Here is a 22,831-nt window from a genome sequence, read left to right as displayed (position 1 = left end):
TTTCCCCTAGCTGAAGAACTGAATCATGGGATGTATTTGAGAGCTTCAAATAAAGCCATGGGGACTTGCCTAGCATCTGTAAGGTCTAGGATCCAAGCAAACAAAATGGGAAAGTGTGTGAGTAAGTGTGCAAATGGAACCATGTGTTACCAAGTGGCCACATGCTCAAGGGTAAGGAGTCCGTGGCCATCCTGCTACGTCAGGCTCAGACAACAGTCAGCGCATACTGACAATGGGAAGTAGGTAGCTGCTATGTGCAACAAAAACCTGATAGTCCCGGGAATGTGGAAGACCCATTTCAGGGCCCAACCAATTGCCTGGCATCTCTGTGCCTCGGTTTTCTGTAAGAAGGGAAGAACAGCAGGGCTTTGAGACATGTGGCCCCACTGTCTGCAGTGAGGGCTTGTCCATGATCACTGGTAATTCCCATGTTGGGGAGGGAAGAGAAAGGATCTGTAAAGTTCATGAGGGTCAAGGGTTGTCTGAAGCTTTGATCAAAGCAGGACTTACAACCTATGCTGAGCAGAATCGTCCCTGTGCGTATCTGTAACGTCATGCCTATGGAGCCACTTGGTGCCTCCTTATCACAGTTTGGTGGCCTGTGTAATTTACAAACTAGCAAGATGACTACATGAGGCACAAAGGGTGCTATGAGCGATGGAAACCAGGTACCAGCCAGTGGGGGATTCAAGGGGGCTAAAAGCAAAAACACAAGACAGGGTAAGTGTTTGTATCTGGGGTCGGGGAGAAGAAGGAGTCTGAAAATGCTGAGACATTTCCTGGTAAAGGCTTCATCTTAATGTTTAACTTTCAAGGAAAGTTTAACCAGAGTCAGTAAACGGTTTAAGCAGAAGTTTTAGTGAAACAAGTATACACTTTAGAGAGATTGTAGTGAGCCAATGCCAAGAGAGGAACTGTGTATCCTGATACCAGAAAAGAAGCCGTTTCCTAATTAAGGGTTTGAGGAAGCTGGTCTGATGAGCTAGGTGCCAAGTATCTAGCAAAAGACTCTGGGTATCGGTCCTGTCATCATCACCGCCGCCATCGCTGCCATCACAAACACTGCCATCATTATCATCATCATTGTCACCAGCTAAGAAGGTGGGCTGAGGCCCTCAGAGGATGGCACTATGTGGCAGCAAGCCCCTGATCTAGCTTCCTCATCTCCATGCTAGGTGAGTGTTGGTGCTTTTTTCTGGCCTCCAAGGAAAACAACCCCTCAGATTTCTGCCACCTCCAGGCCTTGCCTTAATCTCCTTAGTGTCTTATCAAGCTTCTGAATATCCTGCTTAGGATCCAGGACCACCGGGGTGCCAGGCTGGATCAGGAGGCCCGTGCACACTGAGTTCCTTTGCTCTGTGGGGCCCCTGAGTGCATGCTGACTCCCCACCCCTACATGAGCTCTACTGGCACTGCCTGGCACTTGAGCCCCACCATCTCCCTCTTCTGTCATCGGAAAGCTAGGGCAGGTCCTGAGCCAGCTCTTGGGCTCCCAATTTCTTCCCTGACCTTTTCTCTCCAAGACAGCACCAGCTTCCTGTGGCTGTTAGCACACATAAGTATAAAGCAGATGGCTTAAAACCTCAGGATGTACTTTCACACTTTTGGAGACAAGTCAGACTCCAGGTGTTCACCTGGCCTTGCTCCATTAACAGACTATGAGGGGCACAGCCTCACCTCCTGCTCATGGCATGCCTTGGGCTGTGGCTGCATCTCTCTGATCCATTTATTCAGCTACCTCTTCACCTTTCCCACCTGCCTATGCTCCACCTCGGCTCTTCTCCGCCTCTCTCCTCCATATATCTCTCCATCTCTATCCTACTCCCTTTTATGTCTCCACCTGTCTTTTCTCTTCTGTTTCTCCCTCTTTATGTCTCTGCTCTACTTCTGTTTCTTTGGTCTCTTCTCTGTAGCTCTGCTTTCCATATCTCTCTGGACCCTATCTGCCTCCTGCTCTTGAGGACCCTGTGATGGCTTCTGGGGCACACTCCTATAACTCAGGACAATCTTCCTGAAAACATTCTTTACTAACCCACATCTTTGGCCAAAAAATTTTCGTTGTCTTTCTTCTCAACAAACATGGAAACCAACCAACCAACAAACAATCAAAACAGCTTCTGCCTAAAAAGGACCTGGCAGAGGGATGGAGAGATGCTGAGCACTAGGTAAATCTGGGGGCCTGAAGCCCTGCCCTGGCTTGGAGTCTTAGAGTGACCTCAAGGCTTAGTGTCCTCCCTGCCCCAACTCATTTTGACTCAAGCATCTGCATCCCAAGGTCCCACTGCTGCTTCCCTGCATCCTCCTCCCAGCCCCTTGCTCTGCCTTCCTGTCTTTCTTCTCCTGCTCACTCCCAGGATATGCCCATCTCAAAGACCCAGGAACTGCCACACACACACACACACACACACACACACACACACACACACACCTCTTCTGGTTCTCCCTGGGTGCCTGTCCTGCCTCCTTGGCCTGTGGAGTGGATTCTCTGTCTTATTTGATTTTGTCTGTTCCAGCCTCCATGACAGGTATAGCACTCAGGCTTGCACCACTGTAGCTCAGCACCAGAAAAAAGCCAGGCATGATTCTGCTCATGGAATAAGTGAGGGAAGGAGTAACTGAAGGAGGCACAATGCTTGGTCATGGCTTCCTAGGAGGCCAGTTACAAAGAGAGCCTGACCTTGGAAGCCAGGCAACCCTTTATCCTAAGTCTCCAGAGTGCCAACTGCAAATGAGTCCTGTGTCCTGGGCAGGGGTTGTTGGCCTGCAAAGCCAGGGGCCAGGGCTAAACGGGCTGTGGATAAAGACGCCATATTAGGTAGACAGGCCTGGGGGAGGCAAGCATGCCTAGGAGGACAGGAGCACAAGTGGGCTCAGAATGCTCTTTCAGAAGCTCCAAGGTCTGTTGCAGAGATGTAGTTGGGCCTCTGATGCTAGAGCAACTTGAACCACTCAGGCTGCACCGGTGCTCCCCACACTCAGCACCCTATGTTCTGAGCTGCTCAGGAACACGGCAGCAGCCCTTATGCATCCATCTAAATCCTGACACCTCACCCCTCCCAGATCGCACGTGCTGCCATAGGGCCCTGCCGTTACAGCCTCCCACATTCCCACACAAACAAGGAAGATGTACACAGAGGAAGAGCTGTCTCAGCTACTGCAAGGCCAGGGGCGCTCGTTTCCCAGGCTCCTGGGAGGTAGCTAACGCTCCCGCTACTCCCCCTTTGCTGTAGGACTTTGGCTCTGAGCGTGTCTCTAATTGCCAATGCATAAATGGCAACTGGCTGAGACTCCCAGCCCCAGGTCCAGCTTTGCCAGCTCTCTGGACAGCTGACAGCTGCCTCTCACTGTGCAGGCATACGCACACACGCTTGCTTGCTCGCTCACTCACTCACTCACTCGCACAGCTCACATCCTGCCAGCCAGGGACTTCAGGATCCCAGACAAGCCCTGAAGTCCTACTGCATCCTGCTTCTTGCCTGGAATCCCCTATATCCTAACTCTGGCCTCTGACCACGGAGAAGGCAGGACAAGAAGACCCTGGTGTCAGTTTGGCCAGTCTCTTGCTCAGAGTGTGCGTAAGCATCCTCTCTCTGCATCACTTCCTCTTCGACTGACAAAGTCGGAACCAGTGACCTCACAACTTCTTCCAGACTGACACACAGCTTGCTGACCCGGTGGCTCTCCTCCCACTGCTGGGGCTCTCGCTAGGTAGTAAGAATTTCCTCAGATTCTGATGCTGTCCACATCATCAGGCAGCCTTTGTCTCCCACTCCCACACATACACCAAGTAGAAGGGGCCCCTTCTCTGAAGAAGTCAACTTGGCTGGCAGCAGCTTAGCACACATTTCTTTCTCCTGGCTGGTTGGGTGTTGAGAGGGCTGTGATCTGCATCTCTCCTGAAGCTCCTGGCAGAGCCTGCCCCGAGTCCTCGAGAGAGCTTTCTTTCACTGGAATGGGGTGCATAAAGAGTATTGCCTAGAGATCTTCTTAAAGGACACTCACGTACAGATCAGACCCTTCTCCAGGATCTCATTTAACCTGTTTGCTTCCTTGGAGGCTCCTTCTCAGAATTACAGCCACTTCAACACATGAACTTAGGAAGTCACAGAAACTCAATGGGTTAGAAACCTATGGCTGGAGAGACAAATTAGCCTGTTCTAGGTTGCTGTGAGCTTGGGGCTCAGCCTGAATCCCCCCAACTTCCCCTACCCTCATCCTCATGCTGTCCCAACTCTAGATCAAGTGTGGCATCAGCACATTTCTTCGTCTGCTTGAACCATCTAGACAGTGCTTACCTCCAATGCCTGAGGCCAGACATGTTAACCCATCCCTGGAGTATGTACTTACTCACAGCACCCAGCATGCTCCGCAATGTACTCTTGAAGTGTCTGCAATGAGACACTTGAAGAGAAGGGCTGTCGGCACAGGAAACTCCGAACCCACAAATCCAGTTCAGACTAATAGCTTTCTCCTCTGCACTGGCAGCCCATCCCTGAGCGTGCAAAAGCAAGAGGCACCATCCTGAAAGGGCGCTCAGCAGGACTTGGTCCTGGGCAGTAAGAAAGCCCTTGGCCTGCTCTAGCACTCATAATCAAAATGAGCTCCCTACAGGACTTCCCTCTCTGTCTCTGTTCACCCGTTTTCCCCAGGGGCCAAAGTCACAGTCCAGGAAGGCTTATATAGGTTCTTGTGGAACCAGAACATGTGGTATCCTGACTATGAAGAGGTCCAGCAAGCTTCCTTTCATGAGGGCATGGGCAGACCACTCCACATCTCCTAAGTACTCATGTCAACGCTCATCCACACAGCTCCCAACAGGACTTTTGACTGGGACCCTCACCCCTACAATGGCTTCATTTCATGAAAGCAGAGCCTGATCACTCCAAATGGGGCTGCTTGACAAAGGTCCATGAGAAAATGACGCTCTTGGGTGGGGATGGCTTTGAAACCCAACCCCTAGCGAGTAGGCAACCCCCGAGGCAGGTCCTGTCCATCTAGCCTCAGATGGAGCCCCATTTCCAAGTCTAACCTATACCTCAGAATCCCGAGGATGCTTCTCAAAGGTCCAGGCTGAGCCCCCAGATGCCTGGAGATGATGAGCTATGAATGTCTCTTTTCTCCTTGTGTTCTGTGGTCGCTTGTCCCACAGCTATAGGGTTCTAGCCCCAGGAGTGATTGACCAGCAGGTGTCCAAGGATAAAGCATAATGAAAAGGAGGTGGGCCAGCTCAAGGTCTAAAATAGAGTATAAAGACAATAGCAGTGGGAGACTTGTGGTCAAGATATTCAGGGAGCGGTAGTGGTCAACTCCAGATGAGCCAGCTCAAGGCCCCCAAAGTGAGACCTAAGGAACCATGGAGGGTGGTGGTTCATGCTTGCTAATGCAGACTTAAAGCAGCTTCAAGACTTCCTCTCAAGGGAAACATGATCAGAGTGCTGTTTTCCTTGCCCTAGTTCACTTTTCAAACTCTGCGGTACATAAATCCCTATGTACATTCTTAGCCCATGTACGTCTAATTATAACAAGCTGAATTCTGGGTAAAATAGGCTTCTGAGAGGCACACACCCCTCTTTCTAGAAATGTCTAAACAAGGAGAGGGAGGGAGGAGGGGAAGAAAAATACAAGCCCCAGGTCTGCTACGGTCCATGCTGTAGCCCTTAGCTCCACCCATTTTCTTTTTCCAAAGAGGATATTCTTTTGCATCCCTCCTTGCTCTCATTAAACCCTTGACTGCTTGCTCTCTGCTATTATGTCCTGTCTGAATTCTTCTCTTTCAGTAACACAAGAACCAAGGCTGTCTCAGGGTTGAAGCCAAACGAAACTTGAGACCTCCTCAATGTATTTAGACGCTGACCTGAATGTCCCTCTGTGTACCACAACCTGCTCATCTTCTGAACTGTGTACCCCACACCCACTCTGCTCTAACCATCACAGCCCTCAGCACGCCTGCTACACCTCATGATATTCTCAACACTGGTCATTTGTTCCCTGTCTGTACCTTGCTGAACACAGAGGTCTTCACAGGTGTATGCTACAGGCCCTGTACTGCACCTGGCACATGGCGTGTACAGGGGCCACTGACAATCCCATGCCTCCTGTGGCGCCCGTCACTGAGTGGTAATAGGGACCATCAGCTGATCAACCAACTCCACACACGTTTATGTACCCTCATGGCCAAGTGTGCCATGACTTGGAAGGTCCGGGGCACCAGACCAAGCCTCCTACAGAGCAGAACCACAGCGAGACTCCAGGGCTGGAAGTGATTACAGCCATCTAGGTGTTCGCCTCACTCTGTCCCGATGAAGAAGTGTCCAGTTAGGAGGTCGGTCTCTGCACCTGGGGAGGAGAACAGACAGGTACACCTGGTGGACTTACCTATGAGCTGGGACAGGCCAAGAGCGTGCCCACGAGCCGCAGACACCCATCCAAACATTTCTATGCCACTGTATTCTCTGCCCAGTGTCTGGAATTTGCGTCTGCTGCTTTCTGCCCCTCCTCTGGGACCAACAGTGCTTCTGGTGCCAGCATCTGCTGACAGCTGGGCTCGGTTATCTCTTTGATATGCAAATTCTCTGACTAAGAGGTGCCCCTTTCTAGGAGGCTTCTTCTCACTCCAGCCGGCTGCCTCCTGGTCAAGACTGACAGCCCAGAACCAGAGAGGGGTATAACCCAGAACCCCAGCTCCCCAGTTTTCTGATGAGCCCCCTAGCTGAGGGGACACTTTCAGAACCTGTCCAGATTTCTGGTTGTTGCCTTGCACTCTTGCTACTTCTGGAGACAGTACCTTCCCTCTTCCTGTTTCTATCTGGAAGTTTGCCCAGGCATGCTCCTAAGGAATGTGTCCCCTATAGCCACATGTACACAAGACTTGGAAGGTCCTAGGCACCAGGCAAGACTCCAGGGGTGGAAATGGCTACAGCCATCTAGACACTTACCTCAATCAATCACTGCTGAAAAGGGGAGGGGAGGTCTGCCTCATAACATGCTAGCCCTTTGTGGGCACGGAACCTCAGCAGCTTGCTCTGTTACACTGTCTGGCCATCTGTGCAGAAATATCCTTCCAGCTCCCGGGAGCCAGGCAGCAAGGTTCAACCCCTTTCCTCCTTAGAAGCCACACGAACTAATGAATGTCCTTCCTGGTGAGGGTTCAAGGCCAGGGTAAACATTAAGCCAATATCACTCAAGGGGGAGGCAGAGGCATGGCTTTGATAAAAACAAAGAAACATTTGGCCATGGTTTGGCCCTGCTTCTGTCCTCTGATGCAGAGGCCGTGATCTCCTGGTTGAGGACCAAAGTTGTGTCCACTACAGCATGTGTGATCAAGTCATATACATCGTTTCTTCAGAGTTGAGGATACCTTTCCAAGTGGCCCAGCCTCTTGTTCAGGGCTTTCTATAACTCCCTCATCCAGCATGGTGGGGAAAAGGATGCTGGCACCAATTTGGATTAAGCAGAAGGTAATGTCAAGGTTGTTAGCTATCACTGTGACCTAGGCCAGCTTCATCTGCTGGTGGGACCACAGCTGGAGCAACCATCAACGGCCACACACCACAGGCTCACAGATGGCTTTCAGGGTAGGGAGTGAAGTGGCTGTGCCATTCTAGATACCCACGGAGGTTTGGGGCATCATGAGGTGTGTGTGTGTGTGTGTGTGTGTGTGTGTGTATGTGTGTGTGTGTGTAGTGTGTGTGTGTGTGTGTGTGTGTGTGTGTGTAGCTGTACACATATGTGCATGAGCATGCCATTGTACAAATGCATGTAGGCGTATGTATCTGTGTCTATGCCTGTGTGCACATGAGCATGCAGATGTGCTTGTGGCTATGTACACCATTGTACCTGTCTATGAGGCACGAGAGGCAGGGTCGCTGCTTTCCAAGGTTCCACAGCAGCCACACTCTCCTTGCTCCATGATTGAAGCCTGTTTTCTGCCACCACCTGCCCATCTCTGCCACAAGAACCAGGATTATTCCTCACAGTCTCCAGGTATCTCCATTCTCCATTGACCCACGCTGTTACCGTGTGCCTCTCAGGGAGGCAGGACCAGATGGGATGTGGGTTGTACCCAAGAGAGCTTAAAAGAGGCTGCGGCCCTACTGTGGAGACAGAGGGGAACAGAATGGCTTAGGCATAAATGCTACAGGGACTCCCCAGAGCTGGGGAGGGGCCGACGGAAGTCCATCAGAACTGAGATGAGCCAGTGTCCAGATGCATGGGCAGTGGGACAGTCCCTCTCCTGACAACTGCCAAGTGCCTCCTTTACTCCCAATGCTCAGAGCCCAGGGGAAGGAAAGTATGCTCAACCAGTAAGTATCTGAGGATGGTCCAAGGGGTCTGTGTGCTGAAGAAAAAGGAATGGCTGTGACACCCATGCATATCAGACCTCTTGGGAGGAAGTTCTTTGAGAAAGGGATGTGTAAGCCATGGTATGGGGTGAGTAGAGAGGCAGGATGGCTCCCATAGAGGTCCAGGTGAAGAGAGAGCTAAGACCAGCATCAGCATGGGACATAGGGTGAGCACAGAGTAGCAACCAGATGGTAAGGATCCCCTCAGGCTACTGTGGTATTGAACAGGCATCCTGAGCCTCCATACAGCAAAAGGATACACAAAAGATAGAGTGAGCCAGCTGAGGACAGGTACCAAATACACAGCCCTCCCCAGGAGGAGTTCTTGGGGCTCCTTTCCTTTTTTTTCCTCCTAGACAGACTCCAGCCTCCCCCAGTTATGCTCGTGTGTCTGCCCACCTGAAATCAGTGCCCCTCCCCAGTCCCTCCTTGATGCCCTACCCGCCAGGAGCGGCATCTTCTGCCATTCCCCTCGCTGAGGATGAGCTGTAAAGTCCCAACTGCTAACTCAACTTCTTCCAGCTCCTGGTCACTGTGAGAAGATAAGAAACGGTGCTTGAGAAAGGCCAGTGTGTGTGCTGTATCTGCTGGTGTCTGTCAGGGGCTTGGGGCTTGAAATGACAGCTACTTCCCAGAGCTCCGTGTGAAGAAGGCTAAAGGTCAGAGCTTGAGCCCCTGGGTGGGGGTATGGCAGAGCAATGGCTGACAAGAGTGATAGGCCCCGGATCCCCATGTATGCTGTTACCTTCCCAACTGCTTCAAAAGTACCATACAACAGGAGCAGGGCCAAAGTCCTTGGCTGCCCCTATAGGCTCTCAGAAATCCTGCCAACTGCACCCCTCAGTCACGTGTCTCAGGGAGGCTCTGTTGATGGCAGGCTGAAGGCAACAGCAATCTGGGTGAGCCTCCTCACAGGTGTCCTGAGCTTGGTGTACCAAAGAGGCTGGCTACAGAGGCTTAGCTGAACTCCCCGGGAGCCCCCACCATTCCATATCCCCAGGACATGTGATAGAGACCCGTCTAGGAGTACTCTCCAGTGTGTACTCGTGGCCCACAGGATGTGATTTAGAAGCCTTTTGAGGTGTTTCCTCAAAAATGAGGATAATAAGAGTCTCTAGGTCATAGCTGCTCAAGAGAGGGCTTCCAGCAGCTCAACGGCCATTTCAGTCAACTTGGACTCCAGAGCCAGACCCGCAGCAGGATTCTCCGCCACCCAAGGGATGGACAATGCAACCCCAGAGGCCAGGTTGTCCTCAACCACATAGCCAGAGCTCTACACAGTGGCCCCTTTATTACTCAGGCCTTTACTCTACTGTCACTTAGACACTCTAGCCAACTACCCTCTCCCCAGTGTCCACTCTGCTTCTTGCTCTGCCACAAGATGATCATTCTTTGGAAACTATGTTGTTACGTATCCACCTGTCACCCTACTGTGAGGTCCCTTCAGGAGAACATAGTAGGAGCTCAACTAATATGATCAAGTGTGTGGCCAGGATCAGCCTCAGAGAACAGGATGGAAGTTGGGTCTCTAGATGGAACAGGACACAGTGGACACTCACTGCTCCTAGGATGGTGCCCAAGAGAGGATCTCCCATCACTATCAGGGTGGGCAAGGAGTCAAGGACTGAGCAGCTGCTGGGAGGAAGCTTTCTCTAATGGGACGGAACCAGTAAGAGCCTATATGTCCGAGTTCACCTCTCCTTTTGTCTCCCAGACCTGCACCTGGGTCAATGCCCCTTGTCTGTTTCTTCATGGAGAACTTATAGGAGGAGAGTCTGCACACAGAGCTTTGACATACTCACCTCTGCCCAGCAAGTCCTCTGGAGTAGCCAGCCAGGCAGGCAGCATCTGTCTTCTACACATGAGGGTATTAGCCGCAGATATGTTGGGCCGGGCTGAGGTATGCTGCCTTCCCGCTTCCCTGTTGTTTTCATCCTGCTTTGTGGCACAGCTTACCAGTGAAGGGTTAACAGGAGGCTGGCAGGCTGGTTAGGTACCCTGTGTAAGCTCTGAACTTGCAGCATGTGGATGTGGAGAGACCCTGGCTCATATTCTAAGTGAGAACTGGAGTCGGGAATATTCCTCCACCATTCGGGGGACTTTGCAGACAGGTAAAGGATGGAGGATAGGATTCTGGGAACCCAGGTCTGGAGAGGAGGAGGAGGAGACAGGGCAGGTCTGTCACTTACAGACATAGAACCTCAAAGGACAGCACTTGCATCCCATTTAAAAGAGATGAAGTAAGAAGCAGCTGTCTAGACAAGGAAGCTTAAAAGGGGTGGAGAATGGACTGTTTCCTCCAGGATAATCCTGGAGACAGCAGGGCAGGATAGGGTCCATGGGGTGTGGCCAGGGCTGCTTTCTATCTATGTCCTACCTGAAAGCCAGGAAAGCTACTGTGGGAGTCTGGCTGGGTTGATCAGAAGGTCAGAAAACTCTGTTGCATTTTGCAGATGACTCTCAGCCATGTTCATCCTGCCTACACCCCCACCCATACATGACATCATGGCCTCATCACTGACTACTGAAGAAGGAGTTGCAAAGATATATTGGCTGGTGAACAGCCCGACCTGAGCTTACATCTTCATGGGACAGGCATGAGACTGTCCCTGCTGCGTGAGGAGAAAGCTACTGGTCAAAGAGGCCAGGATACTCTTAACTGGTCAACTTTGGAGGCTCCATGCATTACACCATCATTTCTGGTCCTTAAACTCACATGCACGTGTGCACCCACAGATGAAAAGGGGGGCTATCCCAAGTCTCCAGTCACAGTCCATGAAGAGTATCTCAGTCCCTAGCAATTTCTGGTCAAACTTAATAAACCCTGAGTGTTCAAGAGAATACCACGCCCTCAGCCTTGGGCTTCCTAGTTCTCAGCGAATCCCCAATTTTTCTTTCTCCCTCATTGATATTGACTCCCCATCTCTCCAGAAGCTCTGCAGTCCTGCTCTTAAAAGAGAGAAAAAAAATCCCATCTTGGCTATTTGAGTGGTTGCCACAATCAACATGGAAGTCCAGACATCTCTCTGATGTCTGATTACATAAACACCCCGGAGTGGAATTGCTAGCTAAGTGTCCATCAGCAGATGAATGGACAAAGAAAATGTTACGTGTGTGCACAATGGATGGCTATTCTACCATCTTTTAAAAAAATAAAATCCTGTTTGCATTCGAGGAGGCAGATGGAGCTGAAGGACATTGTGTTCAATGTGATAAATCCAGACACAGAGAAAGTAACCCCACATGGTCTCAGTCACATGTACATGCTAGACAAGCTCATCTCCTAGAAGTGGGGGCAGAGTGCTAACCAAATGCTGGGGAGGAACCTGGGTCGTTAGTAGGGAAGGCTGGTCAGTGGGCACAGGGTTAGGCAGGAAAGCGTGCTGTGTTCTGCCATATGGCACGTGCCAAATGGAGGCCAATGACTGGCGTTAAGGTAGGTCCCAAAATAGCCAGAAGAGCAGATGTTACCATCTCCCTACAAAGAAATGACAAGCTTTAGAGATGACGGACGTGTTAATTATCCTGATCTGATCATTGTAAAATGTACACACACGCACATCAAAACATCACATCACATCTCTTAAATTGCTACAATTATTATGTGTTAATTAAAAATAAAATAAATCTCTGGAAGAAGGAAAACACGCCCAAGACAGGGGGGCAGGGGTGAGATAGGGAGCAGAGGGGGAAGGGTTTCTTAACACCTGCATCGCACCTGGATCCATAGACATGGTGCCCACTCTGGTCCCTGGCCCTGGATGTATCCCAACCACACAGGCCATCCAGAGGTGTGGCATTGATCACCTGCAGCCTCCTGCCCTAGGCTCATCTTCTGACCCATCCATGCCAATCTGGGCAGGGTTCTAGCAACTCTTTCTGGTGTAGATTACCAGGTAATGCGGGAGTGAAGCCCCAAGAGGAAGAGGGAGTGAGTGGTCATCATTGACTCAAAGCATAAAGGTAACTTTTCACAGGCAAGGAGGCCCGCCTATCCCATCACAGCCTGCCTGTCCCATTACAGCCTGTAGGTTTCAGCACAGTCTGCAGATCCTGGCCTCTGAGCGAAGAGACAGCAGGCAAATGACAACAGGGATTGGGGCACCAGGAGCTGAGTGTGCTGAAACAAAGTTCTTCCTGAGTATGGCTCTGTGGGCAGGCTCACCAGAGAGGGTCTCCTGAGCCTGAGCCTGGGATGGACTGGTGGAGGTGAAGCAGTGATTTGGGGGCGGGGGACAGGTGGCAGCCAGAAACTTCATGAACACTCCTGATTTTTCTCTGCCTCCTGATGAGACACCAGAAGGCTGCATGAGAGTGAGGACGGAGACCAGAGGAGGGCTACTCTGGACTTCAGGGATCCAAAGGGGTCCAGCTACTGCTCATGCAAGAGGCAGACAGCAAGACAAGCCCAAGAAGTGTGGAACCGTGGCAGACTAGAGCCCGGAGCCGCCTCAGGTGGCTTCATAGGCTTCGGCTTTCTAGTTCTCTTCCTGGGATGCCATGCTCTGTGGCTAGGGTGAAGCTCACTAGACACACCCTGTGGGCATCAGTTGGACAGCTGATGGAGCAGCCTCCCTGTGACAGACCCCTACAGTGCTACACAGGAGGTAAATCTCATCTCACTGCAGAAGCCCGAGGGGGGGGGGCAGGGGAGACATCCTCCTAACGCACGTCCTTGATGAACCTCAGGAAAGTGAAGCGCTCACGGCAAGTAGCAGATCCATAGCACCCTCGTCTCTCCTGAAAGACTCCCAATGGGACAGGCACGCCCTTGGAACCAGGGTAGAGCTTCAGAGAACAAGGAGTCCAACATTGTGAGGCTTCAGGAGGGAAGCCAAGAACCAGGTGAAGAGCAAACCATGGAGGCCATGGAGGACAATCCGAGAAGCCTCTGAAACTGCCATCTATGCTACATCTGTCAAAAGAGAGTTCATCTCATCTTCTTCCTAGCACTCAAAGTGTCATTGATACACATACATAGGTGCATGATTACATATGAATGCATGCATGCACACACATACCACTGAGAGGTGAACATTGGAGATTTTTGTGGAAAGGAATAGAAAACTTGCTTCCGGGACTATGAGATGGCCCTACACATTCTGTCCAGTCTTTCAAGTGACATATGAGACACAGCAAAATAGATAAAACAATGGTTTAAGGGACATTAGTATCAGGCAATGAACAGTGATTGGGAGAGATGGGAAGAAAGATAGGGTGGTTTTGGGGTGCTGACAAAGGGGGCTGTCAAAGCAGATCTCTGTGAACTCTCTGAATTGAAGACATGGATCTGAGAGTTCAGGAGACTAAGAGAGTTACTCACAGGCTAGAATAACAGACACCAGAGAGGTACAGAGAACTCAGGGGCCTGAGACCTGTAACAGTATCTTTAGTCTTCAACATATTACTGAAGGCATGGGAGGAAGCTACATAGCCAGGAGAATATCCAAGCAGATCAGAGGGAACAGTAACCAGCACTTACCCAGGGCCAGGAGCAGGGCTGTCCCACTACCTTGCCGGCACAGCCTCCTGTCCACAGGGCACAATCCACTGCCTGGGCTTGCCTCAGTTCACCCTAAACTGAACATTGGTCTAGTCACAGCTGTCAACTCTCCAAAGAGGACTTAAAACAGTAAAGGCTTTTCTAAAACAAACTTTAAGAAGATTTATTGGAATGCAAAAATATCCACCACGCAGCAGGATAAAATGTACAGTGTCTAGAATCCAATAAAAAAAAAATGACCAGGCATGAAAAGAAGCAGGAAGATGAGGAGCCAAAGCAGACTAGGAACTGACAAGGATGATAGGATTAGCAGGCATTAAACCACTCATTAAAACTGCATTTCATATGGCCAAAGTCACAGAGAATCAAAAACATCCTCAAAAGAGGCATGGAAAATAAAAAAGAAAACTCTAATAAAACTTTTAGAACTGGAAACTCTCAAGTCTAAGATGAAAATCATGGCGGACAGGACGGGTTGGCAGATTTGACACTGTAGAAGGGACTGAAAGAGAAAAATGCTTAGCTTTAAATTTTAGTGGAATATTTATTGAAAGGATACAAAAACCTGCCTAATTCATATATCTGAACAGGGAGAACATTCCAAATTTCCAAATAGAAATATAGTCCTTCAGAAAGAAAAACTTAGAAAGATACACACACACAGACACACACACACAGACACACACACACACACACACACACACGCACACACGCACACACACACACATTCATGCACGCACACGTACACACAAACCCAAGCAGGAACAAAATCACACCAACACACACTCAAATCACTCAATGCCAGTGACAAAGACAAAAGAAGTTTTTTTAAGATATATTTTACATGGAGAAATAAAGACAAGGATCATTGCTGAGAAATGATGTAGTAAAGACAACGAGGAAGCCACAACCTTCCAAGGACCAAAAAGACAAGAAAATCAGCTGACTTAAAAGTAAAAAAAAAAAAAAAAAAAATTGCCTTTTCAGTAGTAAGGCATGAAGTACCACCATTTCATGGTTTTGTAGAGCTGGGCACAAAGTCTTTAACACATGGGCCTTGGAAGTATCCAAGAGCCAGATTATATCTGGTAAATGGTGCCAATATGAATAAACATGCCTACGGCATTGTTATGTACAGCAGGTTGGGACTGGACCTGTTGCCTGACCAGGGTCACTAGGTGTTGGTGCAGGGTCAAGGTCACCTAGTGCCAGTGTTCAGTGGACCATGTAAGGCCAAGTAGGATCAGTCTTCAGAGGCTTTTTAGGTATGGCATTCTCCAAGGCCACCATGACACTGTGCTGCAGGCCACGAGGTTTAAAGGGCAATAGCTGATGTCTCTGGGCCAGAGGCTGTAGTCTTGGATGGAGGTGGGTCAGAGCCTGCTCCATCCAAAGTCTCTCTCTTGGGCCTGGAGACACCAGATTTTCCTCACATCTCACATGGCTGCTCCTCTGTGTGTCTATATCCTGACCTTTCCTTGTACTGATGCCAGTGAGATTAGCTTACCACAGTGATCTCATTTTAACTCTGTTGCCCCTTTAAGGAACCTTGTCTCCAAATGCAGTCACTCTCTGAGCCCAGGGATTAATGCCTCAACCTAGGCATTTCAAAGGATGCAATTCAGCCCACCTCAGGGGTGATGAACACAGAAGGCTACCTCATGGTAAACTCAGTCCATATTAGGTTTGGGTGGCCCAGGAGGGAAAACTTTCTAGCCACACACAGCTCCACTGACATTTGAGCTGCCCCCGTGACCTTGGTCCTGGTTCCCAGCTACAGACAACATACAGTTAACAAGTCAGCAGATGGGGCTGAGGGACCCCGAGGCTGTCAGGGGAGGAAGGGTCTTGGTGTTGCAGCGCACTGCTGTCCGTTCTGCTTTGAAGAAGGTCGTCAGTGTTTCCTGGCTCTGCCATTCCCCAGAGCTGCTCTTTTGTGAGAAGACTGGGTATTAAATGCCACTTGGGGTTTATTTACTCAGCTCTGACAACCAGGAAATCAATGTTGCAACTGAACTTCTGGCAGCGTCTTTTATTAATGCTTTTAATGTCTGACTTTTAACCGCTGGGGACTCTCTGTTGAGGGCATGTTTTGTCTGCCCTTGTGAGTGCAAGCTTATGCACGCACAGGCTGTGTGAATCTCTGCAGCGGCATGCATCACCTGAATGCCTATACGAGCTGGTGTGTTCACATGTGCACAGAATGTGTTCTCATGTGTATGCCTTTCTTTATGGCTGTGCAGTATATGTGCTTATATTTACTCATTACACAAGGACCATAATTGTGTATATGTGTTTGGGTGGATATCCATGTGTGTAGGTCTGTATTGAGATATGTGTCTGTGTCTGTGTGTTTGTGTGTGTGCTACAGAGAACACATGCCCGGCTTTTGTATTGTATTTGGACCTATGAATGTGAAGGCAGATTCACAGCTTTAATCTGGGGAGAGCAAGGGAGGGAGAACAAGATAAAAGTAGGAGAGAGAGTGACAGAGAGAGACAGAAAGAGACAGAGACAGGGACAAAGACACACAGAGATTTGCATCTCTTAGCTCCGAATGTGACCCTCATTTAGCTACAAAGTGAACATAGCAGGAGGACCTCAAAATCCATCAGCTCTTACTCCCAGACCCGTGGATTTGAAACAAATCCTGCTGGTGAGTGACATTTCTCATCCCGGCTTCCCTCCCTGAGTGCTGTTTACCAATATGACCTGGTTCAGGGCAGCCTCAGCCTCTGCATTTCCTTAGAAAAACCTGAAACAGGAGGCTGGGCCAGGACAACCTTGGATATGATGGCAGGCCCACTGAATCTCACCAACGTGCAGGACTCTCTGACCTGCCTACAAGGCCACAGGGCGGTGCACCATTCATAGAACCCAGTGATGTCACCCAGCCATCCTGGCCAGATACTGCTTAGGGGCAAAATTTAGACTATTCCTCCCTCACTTCTTCCTCAGAATAGGCAGAGTGCAGTCAGGAAGCTCTTATGCCTAACAGGAGTCAGGCAAAGGGGTCTCTGCTTGCTCCTGCCTGTCCTGTGCTACTTGGCTCAAGAGCCTGATCTTTGAAGTGCTCCTCAGGCCAGTTCTTCTCTTTGCTACCACCGTGACTTCACTTCACTTCCGTTACTGCCAATGGCTCATCTCCAAAACCAGCCAAAGGCTTAGGGTTTCACCATGGGACCATTGGACCATAAACTCAGTCCAAGGTACCTTCCAAATATAGCGTCCACCCTCACAGAAGCCCGGGCAGTAATTCTGAGCAGCAGGTGACACCTGCTTGGGGCTCAAGGAGCAGGATTTACTTGGCTTGCTTTCTTTAAGCCATTTTGCCTTGGGTGTCTAGAGTGTTCAGGCCAGGGCCACGGATCACTGCCAAGCCCCTCTGCTCCTTCTTGACCTGCTCAGTACTTCTTGGCCTCCCAGAGCTTCCGGGATGGCTATCTTTCACTGTGTTCTTATTTTCACATAGCCTGGAAGCTTCTTAAGTCTGTGGGAAGCATGGAAGCTCCAGCAGGTGGTAGTGGCCACCCCTCAGTCCTGCCACTTCCTCTCTTCCTTGGGAGTTTTTGCCAAGAGCTGATCAATTGAGTTATGATCATTTTCTAGAGCCCCTGAGCCTGATGTCTGTAACAGCTTTCTGGAAAGGTTTCCCAGAGGCCAGGTCACCAGGGAGATGTCTTCCCTGCACTGCTTTGACAAATAGATGCCAGTTGACTGTGATTAGCACGTCATTTGCATTCTAAAGCTCCCCCCCCCCCCCCCGCACATATAACCCACTTCTTCTCTCTAGGAGCCCCCAGGCCCCTGCAGCCAGTAGGCCCTATATACAACCTTAGGCCCAGCAGCCCCACGAAACAAGCATGGACTTCTCCTGCTGGTGGCTACTAAGCAAGGTGTCTCACCCACGGAGATCTTGTCACAAGGGTTGGGACTGCTTATCCACTGAGGCACATAATGAGTCAGTCCCATCAGGAAAATGCAAGCTTTCAATGAATTTGCTAGTTCTTGGCCTCCATCAATGATGATGGAGGGCAACCTGGTTCAGAGTACTCTGAGCCCCTCCCCATGACACTGGACTTGAGCCACACCCCCTACTGGATAGGGGAGTTTGGAGGCTACCTGGGCTGTTACATGATGCCTTCCTGGGCTGAAGTTTCCCTAGTGACAGACTTGGGCCTGGCCCTTCTTAGCCTGGCTCATATCTGTGTGAGAAAAAGGGACCACACTCGGCTCCATCCAAATACAGGAGAGGGGTTCACAGCCAAGGAACAGGAGTGGGTGGTGGACAGATGGTGATGGACTAGAGAAAGCATTGAATGCTGTAGTTATTCTGAATAACACTGCCCCAACAGGCTTCTCAGTGAGGAAGACTACGGTGTTGAGAAGTCCTTTGGGAGACTGTGAAGGAGGGGGGACCTGTTTAGCTATCAGGGGTGATCTGACATAGGAGATAGAATTCTCATTATTTAGTGAGATCCTGGAGGACATGGCCAAGGCCAGGTCAACTCACCTTAGAGAAGGTGGTCAAGACTTTGTTCAGGGACAGTCCTCATTACCTGCGTTAAAATGGCAGCCTCGGGATCCTAACACCTGTGCAGTAGGATGAACACACAGCTTTGTTTTCATGAACCCAGCTGAAATAGGTTTCCTTCAGTATGAGCAGGTGTAAGCAGCAAACCAGTTTGGCTCAGGTGGCTTTGCTGCCGGGAGACAGCACAGATTTCTGGAAACATCACTAAACAGGTGTGATTACTCTGGGCTGTGTTATGCTGATAATGACCACCTATGTTGTGACTATACCAAAAATTTGGTTTCTAAAATTTTCATAGCTGCATTTCCACATAATTATTTTTTATGTAATTGTACAATTGAAACTATTGATTCTAAAGATCCTGTCCTGGAAAAAAAAATCCAAAGCAAAACAGAGCAACAACAACAACAAAAACCAGTCAACCAACCAACCAAACTAACAAACAAAACACTATACCAGGTGTCACAGGTCAATGACACCAAGCTTAAAATAAAGTGGATTTGCAAGCAAAGGCTTGCAATCATTCAAGGCCTGACTTAACCACACAGACAAGGGTAGAAAATGGACACCCACTCACAGAACGGACATACCAGACCTCACAGAGGGGTGGCAAAGACATGCGCTGGACTCTCCTCACTGAGACACTTGGGAAAAGCAAAGGGGCAGAAATGTATTTTGGCTCATGGTTCAGCGATTTTGCCATGGTCAGCCGGCTCGGATGTTTCTGGGCCAAGGTGAATACCACGTCATGAGGACATGTTCACCTTGTGGTGGTCAGGGATAAGAGAAGACAGGCTCAAGGGAGCTAGGGGCAAAATACCTCTTTCCAAGACAACATCCTCATTGACCTACTTCCTACAACCAGGCCCCAGGTCTAGAAGTTTCTGCCACCTTCCAGTCATGCCATCAAATTAGGGTTCCACTAGTGGATTAATCCAGAGCCTCCAGAATCCACTCTCTTCCCCTCAAACACTGCCCGAACACTGCAGCACTAGGAATCAGGCCACCGGCACACCTCACAGTCTTTCAGATCTTAACAGTGTATAAGCCATCAAAGAAATAGGTATCATAAAGCAAGAACAAGACTCTACAGAAGTCCTGGGAACAAGCTTTGGATTAGAAGGGCCATGAGTGATGGTCACACATATATATTATATAAACATATACTATTGTATATAAATATAATATGTGCATATAGAAAGATATGTATGATATATGTATCATTAAGATAAATATTTAATTAATCTATATCTTAAATGAAATTATGCCACTTGGGTTGACAATACCCCGCACAAGAGCCATAGACTATCTAACAAGAACCTCAGTACTAGGCATGGGATTTCTATTCATCTTGTTGGTCAGGATAGTCCAAGGGACTCCCACACAATTCAGGCTTTCACTGTTGCCGTTGGTTACCACTCAGAGGTTGAAGGTATGAAAGACCCCATTGCTAAAGACATTGCACACGTTGAACACAGGACTCAGAAGTTTTGATCGGGAGCTAGCTTTCATATTAGCATAAAGTACTATTCAAGCTACAGAGAGAGGGAAGTAATCCCTGTGAATCACATTGGCCAACATGGCAAGTTATCCCTAAAGGTACAATAGTGGTACTCATATTTTGGTGGTTACCAACAGCTTTCTTCCTTTCTTTCCTTCTTTCCTTCTTTCTTTCTTTCTTTCTTTCTTTCTTTCTTTCTTTCTTTCTTTCTTTCTTTCTTTCTTTCTTTCTTCCTTCCTTCCTTCCTTCCTTCCTTCCTTCCTTCCTTCCTTCCTTCCTTTCTTTCTTTCTTTCTTTCTTTCTTTCTTTCTTTCTTTCTTTCTTTCTGTTTCTTGGCTGTTCTGAACTCGATTTGTAGACCAGGCTGGCCTTGAACTCACATCGACCTGCCTGCCTCTGCCTCCCTGAGTGCTGGGATTAAAGGCATGCACCACCACGCCCAGTTTGGACTATATTTTCTAGCTGTGAGACAAAATAAGCCCTTCCTAAAGTTACTTTTGTCAGATGATTTGTCACAGCAGAGGGACAGGAAGTTGATATTGAGAACTGGGGCCATTTCTGAGATAGAGCTGACCCTGTGTTTCTTAGGCCTTTGGAATACTTTGTCGGAGAAATGAGGAAGAGTTTGGATCTTCAGGCTAGAAAAGCCCTCAAGTGCTGTAAGCAGATTCTACTGAGCTATTCTGGTTTGGAATGGGAGCTTAGGAGATCAGAAGGCATAGAGAAATGCAAACTGAAGGTCTGGCTCATTAGGTTCCACGGGGAAACAATGAATATGATGGGAACTGGGCCAGAAGCCATCTGCGTTATATTCTGGCAAAGGATCTGTCCTCAGTCAGCCTGTGTCCTGAATGAGTGAGACCGAATTTAACACTAATAGACTAATGGGCATCTCAAGACCTGAGAGCATTCCTACTGCTCACCGCTCTTCAGGCCTACAGTAAGGAAGAACGTGTGAGACAGGAAGAGTTAACATGGGTAGTTTATTGAGGAAAATAGCTAAAAACAAGTCTGAAGTTGTAGCCAAGATATACGCTGAAGCAGAAGGTAACTGTCAAAGCGAAGTACCACTCCTCACCCACAGCTCAGCAGTAGAATGGTAGGAAAGCTGTCCTGGAGTAAGACCCCAACCATCAAATGTTCCAACTTGTGAAAACCAAATCAATTTGAAGGAGACTAAACTCAGAATGCTAAAGGAGCTCCCTGTCCCTGGTACGTGTGGTCCAAGGAAGCCAGGCTTCATCCTGAACTGGCAGCAGAACTTGGCAGCATCTTCCACATGATAATGGTTTTGGAAGCATGAAAGATATAAGATCTAGTGAGTCATGAGCCTTGCTTCAAGGTTTCAGATGTATAGCAGGACCTGAGTCCCCGAGAAGAGGTCCTGAAGAGGCTGCTCTGAGTTGCTGTGGAAGTTGCAGTGGAGCTCCCTGGATACCGAAGATCCTCTGCTGAGGAAAACATCATGCACCAGAGAGGCTGTGGGCACTGTAGGCAGCAGGGCAGAGGAGATGAGATCACCCACACCCATTTGAGCCCAAATGCATCATGAGTCCCAGATGCCGAGATGCGGAGCTGCAGGACTTGGTGTTTGTTCTGTTGATGTTTAGTCTTGCCGTGATCTGATCTTTTGTTTGTTATGCCCTTTTCTTCCCTTTTTGAATGAGAGCATTTACTTTCTGCCATTGTATACATTTTCAATGGGGGTGGGGGTGTCAGGAGATTTGCTGTTTCACAACACCAAGCAAAATCACCCCTTACAGCCAAGCACTTCCCCACCGTGAGAGGGGCTCAGGTGCTGCCCATTAGACTTTTGAACAGTGTTGGGACTGTTAAAGCCTAGGGACTTTAACGTTGGATTGAATACACTTTACAAATAGAGTTACTGTGAGCCTATGTGGACGAGCGGTAGAAGGTTATCACTTAAAGGTAGTGCGGTTGAATGTCGGTAATGGTTAATAGTGTCAACATCACAGAATCTAACATCACCTGAGAATAAAGCCTGCAAGCATGTCTGTGAGGGATTATCTAGAGTAGGGTAAACGTCAGCATGTCAGCAGCACCATTCTTTCCATGGACTGAGGCTCTGGATTGAATACAAAGAAGAAAACTAGCTGAGCCCCAACATTCTTTGCCCCCTGCTTCCTGGTTGGACCCAGTGTGACCAGTGTCCTACCACTCTGATTGCTATGGCTTCCCTGACATGATGGGCCACACGCTCGGTCTGTGAGCCAGGAGAAACCCTTACTTTCTCAAGTTGCTTCAGCTAGGCATTTGGTCACAGCAAAGAGACACGCATCTGGTATGGAGGGTCATGAAAAATGCCAAGCAGAGGCAATGATAAGTCCTTCCTGGACAGACCCAAGCGAAAGTTAAGAGAATTCCAAGACCAACAACATACTCCTGTGAAGGGCAAAGGCAAAACGATCAACAAAAGAATGAGCGTGGGGCAGAGTGGTACGTCCATGACAGGTCAGAGGGCGTCAGAGTGTCAAAGAACAGAACCTGGGGTGTAGAATGTAACACCCAGCAAAATCATCCCTCACAGCCGGGTGCTCACCCTCACGGAGCGTGGAACCAGACAAGTCAGGGCCACCAGGCAGTAGCTCTTTATCAGGTAACACCTTTTGAAATAAAACAAGCAAAAGAATTCATATCCGCATGAAAGAAAGACTAAGAAACAACTGCACAACAAACCAAAAGGGAAGTTCTAGAATATAGCAACCTGGCTCAGGGAGAGGGGAACAGTAGAGCCCCCCCATTCCAGCAATGTCCACACCCTGCCGGAGCAGAGGGCCATAGTGAGAAGCCTGCAGTACGCAGCCTGAGCTTTGAGGAGAGGGAGATCTTCATTGGGAGAGTGATTCATCTGTGAGGATGGGATTGTGTGTGTGTGTGCGTGCGTGCGTGCGTGCGTGCGTGTGTGCGTGCGTGTGTGCGTGTGTGTGTGT

The 22,831-nt window shown here is 49.2% G+C and overlaps 1 long non-coding RNA gene across 1 annotated transcript in view; it reads right to left on the bottom strand.

The window, feature by feature from the left end:
• The window catches only part of LOC132656003 (uncharacterized), a 38,345-nt gene extending 31,880 nt beyond the window's left edge, over positions 1-6,465 (bottom strand). Inside the window, exon 1 of the long non-coding RNA XR_009593960.1 lies at positions 6,376-6,465. This is a non-coding gene — a long non-coding RNA (uncharacterized LOC132656003). The remainder of the gene's footprint in view (positions 1-6,375) is intronic.
• Between the last annotated feature and the right edge of the window lie 16,366 nt (positions 6,466-22,831).

Source organism: Meriones unguiculatus, chromosome 8, assembly GCF_030254825.1.
Source record: "Meriones unguiculatus strain TT.TT164.6M chromosome 8, Bangor_MerUng_6.1, whole genome shotgun sequence".
Taxonomy (NCBI): domain Eukaryota; kingdom Metazoa; phylum Chordata; class Mammalia; order Rodentia; family Muridae; genus Meriones; species Meriones unguiculatus.
Note: the sequence above shows the minus strand (reverse complement) of the source record. Positions and strands in the feature narration are given on the sequence as shown.